Raw genomic sequence first — 15425 nt, 5'->3', positions numbered from 1 at the left:
GTGAGCTCAGAGGAGGCCTGTCACACACTTAACTAGCCACTGGCTTCTTGCATCCATCTAACTGTAGGTAGAGCAAAAAATAGATCCACTGCACACATTTCATCTCATTTTTTAATATCTATCGTGGAGAGAACAACCTGCTGATTTTCAACTGGATTACAAGCAAAATTTTAAAAAAAAAAGTGTTTTGAAGCATGTTGCCATTTTTGTTAAATTATGAAGCTCAAAAACTAATTTCTAGTATTGAGTTTCTGTGTTTACTTAGTGTACGAATAAATCTGCCATCTCTGAGAGAACTGCTGCCAGTAGCAGTTCTGCCTCCGCAGCCTCACCACTTTAATCTAATAATGCTTTCATTGTCAAACTGCTCTTTTTTTTTTTTCTTTTTAGTGTTTTAAGATACAAACAGTGGAGGATGCGGCAAGGAGGGGGAGAAAATCCATACATGCTAATGGAGTTGTGTCACATTTCTCCGTTAGAACGGCCAGACACACATGACATTGAAGCGGTGAGAGAATCGATGGTGTGGTAGAAATAAATTTAAATTACGGCCTTAGTAAAGCTGTCAGAACATCACCGTTATGAGCTCAGGAAGATGCTGACAGCAATAAAAAGACAGCAGAGATCCAATAGCCTGCGCCGAAACCACAGTGAGATATGTACACACATCCCATCAGACCTTTTTCTGCCCTGGCCTCCTCTTTCTCCTCCTCCTCAAACCGCGGTCATCTCACTTTTAGTACTTCCCCCCCCTCCCTTTCCTTTTTATTCACTGTCGTGGCTTAAGACATTCTCGTGAGCAAACTCTGTTGGGGGTTTAAGGCTAAAGTTGTAATTTGGCACTCCTGGCTTACATAGGATAATAGTAAGACTGACTTATCTGCCCCAGTGCCACTGCAATCAGCCTTGACAAGCCTTGCTGTTTGTGGAAGCCTCTGAGGCTAAAGCAAAGGGAGGAGGGGGGAGGAGGAGGGGATGCTGTCTGCCGCACTGCTAAGTCACTTAATCCTGGGCTACTGCACTGCCTCCAAATAATTGACTGATTCTTCAGCATATGAAAAGCATTCAGAAAAGGTCCTTGGACCTCTGTTGGGGACAGTGTTCAGAAAAACACAAAAGGATTTGTTTGCGTCTCAATGTAAAAGTTGAAGCAGATGATTTCCGCAGACCCGGAGGAGACGGTCGAGGTGACATGTCTGCCGAGCATTCATCAGGCACCATCACAGAGGCCCTGAAGGTATCTGTTGTATTTCCAAGGTGCATAAATGGACTGTAATGGACCGTGAGCCTGCAATGAGTGCTTGTTCTCTAATACATCAATGCCTTATTGTGGTAATGTATTCACTCCAGAGTGTAAACATGATTTCCATTCAGTGACCTGCACAGCACCGAGGCTATAGATCCTCTTCCTGCAGCGCAAGTTTCCTTCCAAACTAATTGAACAAGTTATTATCTGTCAGCAGCACTACACAAAAAGAGAGGACGGAAGAAGTAGTCCAGATTCTGCAGGTTTGGATTAGTCTCCAGCTCAAGGCAGCAAGTAGTGATGGCAGAGATTACAACAGAAACAAAGAAGGCTCAATGTAAGAAAGTATGAAAAAGTGACAAATCAAACCCCCATAGAATCTACATGAACTCCAAATTACATGAATTCATGTATCCGCAGGTGATCCGACGATTACCATTCACACCCTCGTAGAACTGCGAGACAAGTCACTTGAATTAATGCATTACAGCAGTGGCGTCGAGCACCGTATAGTTCAGTTACAACCTGCACTAACATGACATTTCAAGTGAAAGTCTTTGCATCTTTGTTTCAGAAAAGTTTGACACTTAAGTGGCAGAGTTTTAAATTGATGTCTGTCTAGTTTAAGTCAAAACAAAGTTGATCAACTTGGACTGCTATGATAGGTGACTAAACTATAAAGCTACCAAGTCCCAGGATAACATGGACTGAGGGTCATGCCACTCTGGAGGCCACCATTATTATTGTTCATCTATTCATACATGTGCAGAACAACTTAGTTAAGTTTTCCCCAGTTTAAACAGAGACTGCATCAGAGCATTTTCAGAAACTTCCATCTTAGAAGTTTTCACAAAGTTGAATTCTCAGAGGCTCTGAGCACGATTGTTGTGTCAAGAGAGTCAAAACAAGATGAAAGTTTTCCGTTTACACTTGAAAATGTCATGTTGGTGGGGACCCCGCTCATGCCTTTTTGCATGAAAATCAAAAAAATCTTTCAAGACTGGCCCAATAAAATCGGTAATTGTCTGTGCTTGGGATTTTCTCCCAAATGAAACACACAGAAGCACAGCCATTGGGGATGTTCATGCCACATCATGCAAGATAACTGAATTCTTGACCTTTTCAATATGGAATCCCTCCCTATTTCTGGCACTTTTCTAATTTGTCAACATGAATTGGCAAATATTCAAGGCATCAACAAATGTGATTTACTCTTCAGGAAAAAACTTTGTCATTACGTTTGAGAAGTCAGCATATCAATAAGAAAATATGCAAAACTCTGCAAATATTTCAGTATTTTTTGTAAAATCCTTTGTGACAAGTTGCAGGTGAGAGAAACGGGAGCCTGTTTGTATTTGTGCTGGAATCTAATTCAGAGTTTAACTGAGGTAACGTCTGACTTGTTACAGATGCAGAGATGATTTCCTTTGTGCACGTACACACTTGCAGCCTGAATAAATTATGCATGTGTGGGTACGAGAGTGTGCATGTCACTGCTACATGTTTGTCATGTTGATGAAATCAAACCCAGTGCTATTCTGGCAGTTTTCCTGTATTAAACAGTTTCTGTAGAGGTGGAGAAAACATGTTATGTAAGAGTAATCTGGGGGATTTTTCAGCCCAACCGTAGGACACAATCATCAGGTCACCCAACAATCTGTTGGATTTTTAGATTTAGGTTCGGACTATTTTTGTCCTACATTAATCTGTGTGAATACACCCAAAAAGCACCTCTTGGGTAGAAGTTCTTCCTGCATCACCTCAAAGATGTGAGTTTCGTGGCTATTGGATTTCACTTGACTATGGCATCAAACGTGAGGAAGGACTATTTCCTCTTCGATTAGAAAGAAAATTCACTAGTCGCTTACTCATGCTTTTATCAGTTTTATACCAAATGCTTTACACAGTGCACAAGCACTATCAAGTGAATAACAGTAACATTTTTTTTTTTTTAACATAAGATTGAAAAGAAGAAAGGTGCTCCACACTTCGAAGTCTTCCTTTCACATCAAGTTTCTGATTCACAATGAAAACATTTTTAGCAATTCAGGGTACTAAGAAAAAAAAACTGACCCAACTAACAAAATATTACTCAGAATATGCCCTTTGTCCCGGTCATCATTTATTCTTTCAGGATCCTGTCTCATCGGAGGAGAGTGGATTTTATCTATTGAATTGAACAGAGAATCTGTGACTTGAATCAGGGAGTTTGAATGCTTTTCCACAAATTGTCTGTCCTCCTTTTCTTTTACCCCCCAACCCAAATCCACCTCTGAGCCTGGTTCTTCAGATTTCTAAAAGGGAGCTTCCTCTTTCCACAGTCTACTATGCTTGCTTACATGGTATTGTTGTTTTGTTTCTCTGAAAGTTCCTTGAGATGACCGTAGTATTTGGCACTATTGAAAGAAAACTCTAATCGGACGGATCTCATGGATGGATGGAGAAATGGATTAAATAAAACGAGTTTAACTCCCAGTAGTTTCCGAAACAGTGGGGGTCGAGAAAAAGCATACATCCATTACATACCAAAGGTAAGATCGAGATCCATATCCAGCATACATGAAAAATTAAACAACACAGACATTCACAATCAAAACTAAATCCATTACTTTTTCCAACATGTGCTTGGTGAGAATCTGACCCTGTCAGAAACTAGAAACGCTTCAAGCGAATTGTACAAAACGCTGCTAACTGTAATTACAACCACCAGACCACGACCAATTAACAGTGGACACTAGAAACAGACGAACAAGACACAGTCATTTTGTCACTTGTGACAGCATACACAATGTAAGACAAGCGGCGCAGAGAGGAAGGACAAGCGCTGGTGATGGAGTACACAGTCGGCAGCGGTGTTACGGTTCAACTGGTTCGCCTATTAACTGGTGGCTTTCGTCTGAATGCACCGGCGGCTGTTTGTGAGGAATGCAGATGTTCGGAAACAAGCAAGATAACATTTGAGCGTCCTTGCGGACGCCATACTCTTGTCTTCTTCATTAAAATGTCAACACATCCTAGTGGAAAGGCATTCCATCAATCACCACACCATAAACACAATTATCCAAAGAACTTGGTACCAATTCATTTTATCTTTATGTGTGTGAGAAAAGTTTGGAGGCAGTGGAGCCATAAAACCAAGCAAATAATTTCAAGTATCTCCGCATGATTAGGTTGCTCTAATGTGTTTTTAAAAATGGTGTTTGCCTGTAAGCAATGTATTTTTTAATAAAGAAAATATTTAATATATCAAACAGTAGTCCAACTTAGCCTCACATTTCATTATTGTAAGAAGGGAGTGGACAAATGCATCTGCAAGAGGGATGAAGGCTGCTTTAATAGCCTTGATAATTTTCTCAAGAACACTTCTCGTGGTTCAAATAAGATTAGAGTGCTATGAAGGTCTTTTGGAGCAATATTCCTAAACACACACAAACTTAATAAACATGACAATACTAATAAGTATAAAACAAAAGAAGACAACCAAGGACGAGGAGAAGGATACAAACAAAAATAAATCAAACAATGAGGTGGGAGGAAGAAGGTGCAGGAGGCGAGGAAGAAGTAGATCAAAAAAGAAAAAAGCCACAAAGCAGGATTTAAAAGAAGAAAAACAGAAAAGGAAAAACGGACAGGAGATGACAAATGAAAGGAAGAAGCAGGAGTAGCAAGATGGTGAAACAGAACGAGAGAAAGGGAACAAACCGTCTAAGCCAGGGGTGTTCAAACATGAGAACTGTGGACCAAATACGGCAAAATGGAGGCTCTAATTTGGTCTGTCACAACAATAAGCATTGTAAACGTTTAAAAAAGAAAATGTTTATCTTTCAACAATTTTTTTTAAGAACAGCAAACAACATAGACACCAGCTGAGACATCGGTGATGCTGACATGAAAGCTCGATACCTTGTTGCTATCAAACTCGCCTCAAAACCGTGCTGTGAGGGCGAGTTTTTAAAAAAAAGTTTAAGTAAAAAAATTAAAAGCCTGAGCAGAATGACAATGCTTCATGCAAAATATCTATCAGAAGATTCATATCCAAAAGGCTCGATTCACTCAAACATAAAATGACAGAGGTGGTTCATGTCCATCCTCATTCTGAACAGAGTCCAAGCACAAGTGTCTTATTTGGGATCCAACGTTCAACACCGCACATGACTGTTGTGTAACATCGACACACAACCATGAGAAAACTGTCGTCAAGTCATAAATGGTGACTGAAAAAGAAAATTCTGCTATCAAACATACAAGTTTGGTTTTTCTTGATCAGACTCTGAACAAGCAGAATTTTTCTTTAGTGTTTCAGTTTGGAAAGAAACAAGTAGCTCAATTAGTCGAGCCGACAAGTCCATCTTTAATACTGACCGGCTTCTAGGTAAAGCTGGATGTGGAATCATCTAACAAATTACCAGAGTAAAAGGCACAAAAGCTTTATGGGATTGATCCACTGAATCGGCCACATCACTTCATTCAGTGTTGATGTTAAGGATAACCTGACTTTTCAGGCAACATTTATCCAACTGTTTTAGTGAAAATGGAAAACTTCTGTAGCATTGTGTGTGTCTGACCACTGAATGGTTCCTAAAGGTGTTGCTTTTCAAAGACGCTCAGACTCCACTGCTGTGCAAACAGAAGAAAACGCAGCAATATAAAAACAACCAACAGCTCCAACTCGTGGCCCGACGTGCTGAATACATCATTCTGCTGCCACGTAAACTTGAAACTTCTCTGAAATGAAAAACCTGAAAATGATGTGTGAAAATGAACCCAGTTGTGAAAGAATTCATTCAGACCGACAGAACAGTGAACAGGTAAAGGAAGCTGTTCTAATGATTGAGCACTTAAAATAATGCACCACACATTGCTGCATTTTATTCCAATCTCATGTACGTATGAGTCACGATCTAATTCCCTTTTCCTCACGTGCATACATTTGAAGTGAAGCTTGAAAGTGCTGACAGTTTTATCTTTTCTTCTGGTGTTGTGATGCTCTGAATCACAGGTAAAGGAGGGAGACAAAAAGAAGACCCCGATTCATCTTCACATGCTGTCTGCCCTATTTTGGATTAATGAGAGCCAGCGAAGCAACATTCCTTTTCTTCTGAAAGATGTGCCATGTCTGCACTTCCGCTGGTGATGGTGGCGTGGCGAGGCCACAAACCAAACAAACACACAGAATGCACACTCAGGCTTTTTTTTCATGCTCTTTAATGCATGCAGGGTAATCTGAAAACACAAACTGTGAAAAACAAGTAAAGTAATATATTCATGCTGCTTTAACACACACTATACTTAATCTTAATATTTGTCAGACTTTATATATTCTTGGGGTAACAGCTATTTGGTCAGGACAGCTGAGCCGGCAGGCACCGAACGTGAAGGGAATTCAAGAAACGCTGCAGTCACAACTGAGAGCAACTACTTACACTACTTACTTAATTATCCTCTTCGCTCCCTGAGGTGCAAATAAGGTCATGAGGAGATTCACAGGATGTTTAGTGCTCGCTAGTCTCTGCTGCTAGCATTATTGTGGCTCTGGGTCCTTCCTCAAGGGCACCTGAACTGCTGCTGTTTAGAAAAGTGGTTATTTAATTTTTCCCCCATACAGATGTCCAGAGAGTCTCTGGGCCACGATGATTCCTCCAAGGACGATGCACCTGCTACATGAAACGAATTAAATCCACTGTTGAAGCAGCACAACGGAGGCAGTGACACTATAATTGACGTTAAAGAAAAGGCTGCCAAACAACTGTTTAAGCAAAGGTTGGAAACCACATTAAATCTCCATGTTTATCAAGAAGTTGCTCTTCTAGGTAAAAAGGTAATGCTCTTAAAACTCCACTGCGCCCAGCAAACGCTTATTTTTCTCAGTTTTAGGAAACCAGACACTGAAGACACTTTACATTTGTTAATAGTCCTGAATTCAAAGAGTAGTACCATTACTTAAATGTTAATGTTGCAGTAATTTACATACTAATAAAGAGAATAGGAAGAGAAAAGGAAAAAGGAGAAAACAAATGTTCAAGTTACGAACCAAAATTAAACTAAGAGTTGAACAAACACAAAACAAAACTAAAAAAAACTAACAGGGCTACAACTCCTCTGAAATAATTCAGTCAGGATCGGGTTTGACTGGTTTTCAAGCTCAGGCTGCATACAGCTTGTATGGATGTATATCTGTGTAAGCTTTACAAGTGACTAAACCAGTGGCTTCAAACATATGGCCCATGTGCCAGAACCCGCCCACCACAGAATTCAATCGAAAAAATGATTTAAAGTAGTGAAAAACAAAAAAGACTGAGTTTAAGAACCAATATAATCCAGTACTCTCCACAAATCTCCAACGCGGTCCAGAAACAGTGTGAGAGAATAGGAAAATACACGAACAGTCCTGAAGGTGTTTTATGGTTATAGATGATCAGGTTGCACAAAACTACCAGTGACTACAAAAAGGCATTAAACATGATTCAGAGCTTGCACCAGATACTTTATACACAACTATTTCTTTCTTAAAAAAAAAAAAGTTTAGCTTTAATTGACATTTTGGCAATGGCGTCTTGAACATAGACTTCCATTGGCATCTGCAGCTTGTCGCCGATTGATCCAACAATTTCAAAACGGCTACATCTCAAAATACAGCTTCTGAAATGCTTCAATATAATCCCTTAAACAATTAATACATAACTACATCGACAAATATTCACAATTTTTCATTATATATTAAGCATTTAGGATGTTAAAAACAATCAGTGTCTGAGTCTTGAACTTTGTTTAATTCAACAACTGCGACTAGCGGTTAGAATCATCTCATAAATTGGCTTGCATGAATTAATAGACTGTGATAATTAAATTGGGAAATCAAATTCCAGCTTTTGTGCAAATAACATTGAGCACAAACAGACTGAGTTCAACAGTTAGCTAGTCAGTGTTACAATCTTTACTCACTAAATAAATCAAGAACAATTACCAGTGAAGGTAAATTCTCTCAGGTTGTCCATGAAAACCAATTAGTTGGGGAGCATGAGTGCTGCATTTTTTGTTAAAAGAGATACAAAGGAACACAGAGCACAACACAAAACTCATTAAAACAGGAAAAACTAAATGTCATGGTGGGTTGCACCAATATACATCCTGACATTAATAAAATCCCAACAATATCCACCTTGCTGCTTTAAAAAAGAATTGATGTCAAGGAACTTTGGAGAATCTCCCACTGCCGACAACATTATTGCAATTTAGCGAAGAAAGCCCAGAGGGTTTAGCGGGGTTAATGTAACAACCCGGTGCACTCACAATTAGATAATGCTGAGGCCTTTTCCTGTGCTGAGCAGTGATTATCTGCAAAAAAATCTGCCGTTAATGGTGTGGCTGTATATCAAGCCAAGCTGCTTCCTCTCACCCTCTATTAAACTCTCCACTGGAGCCTTTTTTTCTCCTCCGAACGTCCCGATAGTCTTCAATCCTTGAGCATAATAGCCATAAATTGCCATTTGATATATTTTTCCTCCAAGATTTAAAATATTGTGGCCACATAATGGAAATGCGCTCGTCGGTTTTGATGAGTGATAAATGTGACAAGTCTCGGAGCAGGTGCAATCAAAGACATCTCTCACAGCTGCCAACTGAACTGCTGGGATTTTTCTGACTGGATGCCTCAATTATATATGGAGCATCCAGCGCGTCACTGAGCGAATCCTGTGAAAGCATTCCATACAGTCTACGAGGCTTCAATTTATAACACAAACAAACATGGTTTGTGGATAAGATCAGGGAGTCGAGGGAGTCTGCAAGAACATTTTTCACTTTCAGCCGATGAGGGAGTGGACCCACAAAAAGAAAACTCCGACTCAAGAGTTCCTTGAATCAAAAAAAGAAAAAAGAAAAAAAAGAAAAGAAAAAATAAACTACACATCAAAGGAACTCCACCGTGTTTGCTTCACAGGGAAACTCACACCAACCTCAGCAGCGTTTCTTTCTATATAAGTCATGGAAACATAACAGCGAAGCAATGTGCCAGAATTTCTCAAAGGACTGAAAAATGCAGATTGGGAATCGTTTCCGAAACAGCAGTCACTGAGTTCACCAGGCAAACGCTTTACCTTAAATGCAGCACATGTGATAAAGACTACTCAATCCAAAAATATCCAGATTAATTTGAATTATTCAGAAACGGTAAACGAAAACTATCAATCCACCCATATTTCCATTTCGTTCACATGTCCATCTTCCCGATTCGTTTCAGAAAATTTTGAAAATGATACCACGAAATGAGACCGTTTTATCAAAAGAGTAAGACCATTTCAGGAACTTTGCAACTGAGATGACAACTGATTTTTTTTTTTTTTTTTTTTTTTGTTAAACCCACATGGATTCATCGGAGACACTTTTCTTTCTCTTCTTATTCCGATTTAACGAGATAAACTCTCAGACACTAGTCAATCACAGCCAGATTATGATTAGCAGTGGCATCTTCAGAATTTTGGACAGACGAATGAATGCACGTGGTCCTCTGTATCCAGGGCTTCATCCGCAATTAAACTGTTCTTTCATTCCTAAATCATGATATTGTGCTATAAAACAGGAAAAGTTCATCTCAACAGGCCAAAAATCATTAACACCCATGTAAAATGCATTACATTTGAGTTACTTCAGCAAAGTGTCATGCTTACAAACAACAGTTTGAAAACAACAGCGCCCATATGAGTTGAGATTGTTGTGCAAATGAAAAAAGTAACATGACAAAATATCCACACACAGAAAAAAAAAAAGAGGCTATACAAAAGCATGAAAATGAGATTTTTCTCAGACCTGGCTTTGCAATGCAGCCTCCAAACAATAACATTCCATCCTTTCCTCTTCATGTGCCATTAGGACTCCTCAGAAAAGGTTAGAATGAAAGAAAAAAAAGCCTTCTTAATTTAATAACTTTGTTCTTTATTCAGGTGGTATTTTATGAAATATCACATTGCATTTGTCGGCTGGAAAAACAGCTGTAAAGGTTAATAAATGCTATATTTTGGGGGGCAGGACTGAATAAGTTCATCTTATATCATTTCTTAGGGGCATAAAGGTTTTTAGTTTTACAACAAATTGGTTCTAGAACAAGAGACATTGGAAAACCAAGGTTTGTATCAGTGGACCACACAGTGGTGTAGTGTCGTGAGCACTCTGGCCTGCGAGGCATATTTCCTCCGTGTACTCCACTTTCGGTGTCTAAAAACGAGCGAGTTCAGTTGGTTAAGGTCAATGGTCATCATTAAAGTGGCCGTTGTGTGAATGTTTGTGTGACAATCTCCGTGTTTAACAGTGTGACTTGCCCTCACCCATCGTTAGCTGCGGTCGGCTTCAGCACGCTGCGACCCTGAGGTGAAGCAAGTTGTATAAAAGATGGATGGACAGAAGGATGGAGGAGCAGAAGATCTCCACCTGTCGTGTGCCAAATGGCATTAACATAAATGACACAATTTCAGACAGCGCTCGTTTTCCTCCACTAAACCAAGTAGATGGTGTGCTGTTGCTGAGCTATCATTTGACGCCATTGATTTTAATAATCAAACACAAAAAACGGGAAATAGATGTCCTTCGTGTTTCACAACACAGAGCATGTGATTGAATGCAGTGGCGTGCGCCAATGTCCCAGTTCTGCACATGTGCAGACAAAAGGTCACTTATTTACATATAAGTCAATAAGCCACTTTTTGTGGAAAGGGCATCTCCGTTTCTCCAACAACTTGCTTATGCTGCTTTAGCTTCCTGCCTGACAAGGAGTGACCATCCTCCTCTATATTGATGGCTCTTCCTCCCGGTCCCACCCTACACCTGGCTGAGATTTATCACCGATGGGGAGCCCGCAATTTAATCTTTCAATGAGGACCTATAAGAAGGACATAAAAACCTTTTCAACAAGACTTACACACCAGGGCACACAAAGAGTGATCCCATCAGATGACCATATGAAATTTACAAGCCTTTCTAGCAGCAATGGCCTGTTCCACTCTGTTAAATATGACTCAGTTTAAATGTTCCTGAATTTAACTACAGAGCTAAAACCTAAAGATCAGTCATACATATAAAGAAAAAAAAAAGTCTGTTTACATGCTACGATGATGACAACCACAGCTGTAAAGTACTTTCAGTGGAACCGGCTGCGAGGCGAGGCAGCAGCTGATTAACATCGACTCTGAAAATCACAGGCTTCATAACTTGATTGCTCTGCACTGAGCTGTGCAGATGTCTATCCAGTGACCTACGGCTAAGTGCAGCTCCAACATGCAGAGTGTGAGCAGTGTGCCAAATAATCTTGAGTAGGATTTATCCGTTACATCCATAAAGCATGTCCAATACTGACAGTGTGACACTGCAATGCTGCAACCACACCGTAAACGATGATATGATGAAATTATGATAAATGTGCAATAAATTTTTGCAACAGTCAACATCATAGATTTAAGTTTCTATTTATCCAAAATCATATCCTGGAATATGTTGCAGACAGCAAGTTTAATTCATGTCATACTTTCCTCCATAAAACAATAATTTAGCCCCATTTACAGGATCAATGTCCAGAAAGGCCACGAATGTTCCATTTCCATTACAATGGATTCCATTTCTAGTGAAAACATTGTTTTTGCTTTTCATTTCAGAACAGTTTTGCGTTCGTTTTGATAAGTTTGATATGAAAATGATATATTTGCCCAGAAATGGCAGAAACGCTGAAAACTATGTCGTTGGCATCAGTTCACGCATGTGCATAAAAACTCTTCACTATTTAAAAGTGGTGCGTACGCACTGTAGCAGTTGTTGTGGAAATTCTACTAATAAATGCACCAACGATGAGTTCCTTATTGATTCCTTTTATTCCAGTTGCAACAGGAGAGAAGTCACCACTGCTCAGTCAGTGTGAGTTCTGCGATACAGGCTAGTACTTCTCGTTTACAGTTGTGTGAGGATCCCAGGGGACTGTCTGCTGGGGAAGTCTACTTAAAGTTGATAACCATCACATGCATCACATACAAAAGACAGCTACATGAAAAATTTCCATCACACAGTGTTTCCAAAAACTTGCATTTTCCAAATAAAGGAGTGATCATCTTGTTGGTAAAGAGCTCCCTGAACTCTGAAAATCACAGACAATAAACTTGGAGCAATTTGAAAGTGTCGCAACTTCTTCCTTATTGGTTTCCACAGACATTATCCAAAATCCTTCATAAAAACTGGAAACCAATAATGTTTCCACTTCGCTGCCAAGAAACTGACAACGTTGGGTTCAAACTGAGGTTTTCAATGACATAATGAGCTTCTAAACCAAAATCCTTTAAACCACGGTTTCACGGTTCAGTCCTAAATTACTCCGTATCTCATTAGAACACACTGTGTCATTACTCTTTCAATTATTCATGAAAATGACAAGTAAATGTTTACATGTGGGTAAAGAATGTCACCGCCCCTTAAATTCATTGAGAAATGTATTGCCTGTGCAATTCACTGTCATATGCAAAGTAACTTGAAAGGATTGCCGTTGGGAAGATTATGCATGAAGTGTGTCGAAGGCTGAGCTGCTCGTTAGAACATATTAAGAGCTTGAGAGCATTTACAATTGTAATGTGCATTGATGATGAATGTTGCAGGAAATTGTAAAAAGAACAGCTGAAATCAAAGCTAATGATGCCATTCATCTGTCCTGCCAAAGTAATATTTTTTCATATTTCATCCTCATACAGTAATGGACAATTCTCCCCTTCTCTTGCTAAACTGCCTGGATCATATTTCACAAATAACGTGCTAATACCCCCAATCAGTATCACTTACCAGCATGGTGCACATTTTTTTTTACCCTCCCATTTGTGCGTTGACATTGATGGGCAATATTGTTCTGATTCTGGGTAGAAAATTGCATTCTGTATGTTGTATCAATATTGCTATATTGTTTAATCAAGTGTGATATGAGAAAAGGGAACTAAGGCTTAACCCTAGTCTGTGGGATCAATAACAATTGTGCACATTAATTCGGTATGTCAAAGACAAGGTTTTACACCGTCTGCAATGCAAAATATACACTAGAGCAAAAAATATTTTACATACTGTACATCAGAGGAGAGAAATCAGTACTGGATGTCCATCATTTGCCCTCAAAGCAGCTTCAGTTCAGGATTTGACATGTTAGACTGTTCGTGACAGTCAGAAAATTAAAAAAAAATACCAGAAAGCAATGAAACACAGCTTCTAAAGTTTTCATATTATTGAAACCCCCAAGACCTGCTGCTCAGACAAGAATGACCATCATGTCACAGCTTCTCAATATCTTCAAAATCACACTGACATTTAGGAGCAGACATGGAAACAGGAAATTATCTTTGACGTTTTTTCAAAGTTCTTAGCAATTCCCTGCACACAGATACAGGAAAGAAACAGTTTTTTTGGTGTATGGAAAGTTTCAGTTTAAAAAAAAAAAAAAAAAAAAGGGATATATGAGTGGATAAGAGCACCGATTTGTGCTCAGTTATGGAATTAACAACTGTCCTTAATGAAAGTAAATATTTAAATATTGATCTATTCAAATATCAAAAATCAGTTTAAATTAAAAAAAAAAAAAAAAAATTCATTGGTGTAACACTGCAGCAATTCATTACAAAAACCCTTCGGATTATTTTTTCTAGTTGAAACAAATCTTGACTCAAAGATCTGTGAATGTTTTCTGGTTCAGCTCCTTTTATCTGTTCAGGTAAACCTAAACGGGATTGATCATGCTCAGATTGTGACTGTGTGGGCCAACACCACCAACTCCAGGACTCTTCATTGTTCTTTAACCTGCAGGTAGTTTCTGATACGCAATATCTTTAAATTCTATCAGCTGCAGAGTATATTCTTTCAGCCAGACAGACGCCTTCTTGCTGGTATTAAAGTGATAGAGAAACACTAGTATACATTTTTGGGAAATTTTTAGTCGTCTATGATGAAACTGCTGCCTGGCGTGTTGACTCAAGCAACATTTCGAGGCACTTTTTCACACTCCACCTATGCAGATGTCAGAAGATTGATGAATGCCTAATTACACAGCATGTGCCATTAAAGGCCGTTGCCATGCACCCACACCTGCCAATTTTCTCCTTCGCTCACATACATATGCTTCCCGAGGTTGTATATCTGCACGTATAGCCTTCCTGTGTGTGCATTTTCCCCCCTCTCTCCATCCCCATTACCTGACTGAGGCATGACACAATCCAGATAGAGAGCTGGGAACTGTCAGCAGCAACGAAATGGCTCGCGAGCCAATATCGATCAGCTATAATAAGCTCCTGGTATTTGACACAGTGTTTTTCTCTCCATCAGCTACACACACCAGCAACACCAACTACCTGCAAAAACTTACCATAAGCAGCCGTCCTGCAGCGGTACGTATGGCGTGGCACCGGCCTGACAGTACAAGCTCGGGAAGCCGCCTACAATATGTCAACACGCCAACATGCTGCCGCTAAGTCATCACACTGCCGCGCTGGTCGGACAGTGGTTGAATGGTTGTTGGACTGAAAGGTGGCTTCAGACCTCATAATGAATAGCAGCATAAAAATAAATCCAAGGCGGCAGCAGGTGACGGATGCATATAAAGCAATGATACATCGTGAGTGATACACACTATTGCCGCAGCAGTTCAGGAACAGGCGACTATTGCCAAGTGAAAAACACCACTAACAATCTTAATGAACAGCTTAATCCATACAGACAATTTGTTATCTGAATATGAGCATTCTAAATCTCACAGTATTATGGATTTGTAGATGCAGGTTCGCCGGACCATTGGCGAAACAATGTTGGCCCGCTAACAGCAAAGAGTTGCGGCTTTGATATGCATTCCTGAGACGAGCTCCACATAATCCCGGTCACAGAAATCCAATTACAGCCTTTTCTACAGAGGTTGGTTACGTTCACCACTGGAATCACTCAAATTAATCAATATGCGGTTTTACTGCATAGCCAATGAAGGCCCACGTGCTCCAAATCCTGCCACTAGCGGGGGAACTCAACCGTCCATCCTGCAAAAAGGCAGCCACTATTCTAAAAGGTATAAGACCACCATGCAGACAGTGAAATGAGCTGTCAGTCGACACCCTCATCTCAACCAGTTGGTGAGTTGCTTCAGTCAATACAAGTATATTGCACTGATGATTAATAGGAGACGAGCAAT

The 15425-nt window shown here is 39.8% G+C and overlaps 1 protein-coding gene across 2 annotated transcripts in view; it reads left to right on the top strand.

The window, feature by feature from the left end:
* The window catches only part of LOC115394184 (cadherin-12-like), a 159236-nt gene that overhangs the window by 60087 nt on the left and 83724 nt on the right, over nucleotides 1-15425 (top strand). The gene's annotated exons all lie outside the window — the stretch shown is intronic.

Source organism: Salarias fasciatus, chromosome 9 (assembly GCF_902148845.1).
Source record: "Salarias fasciatus chromosome 9, fSalaFa1.1, whole genome shotgun sequence".
NCBI classification, from domain to species: Eukaryota; Metazoa; Chordata; class Actinopteri; order Blenniiformes; family Blenniidae; genus Salarias; species Salarias fasciatus.
The sequence above is the reverse complement of the archived record's forward strand: the minus strand, read 5'-3'. Positions and strand labels throughout refer to the sequence as shown.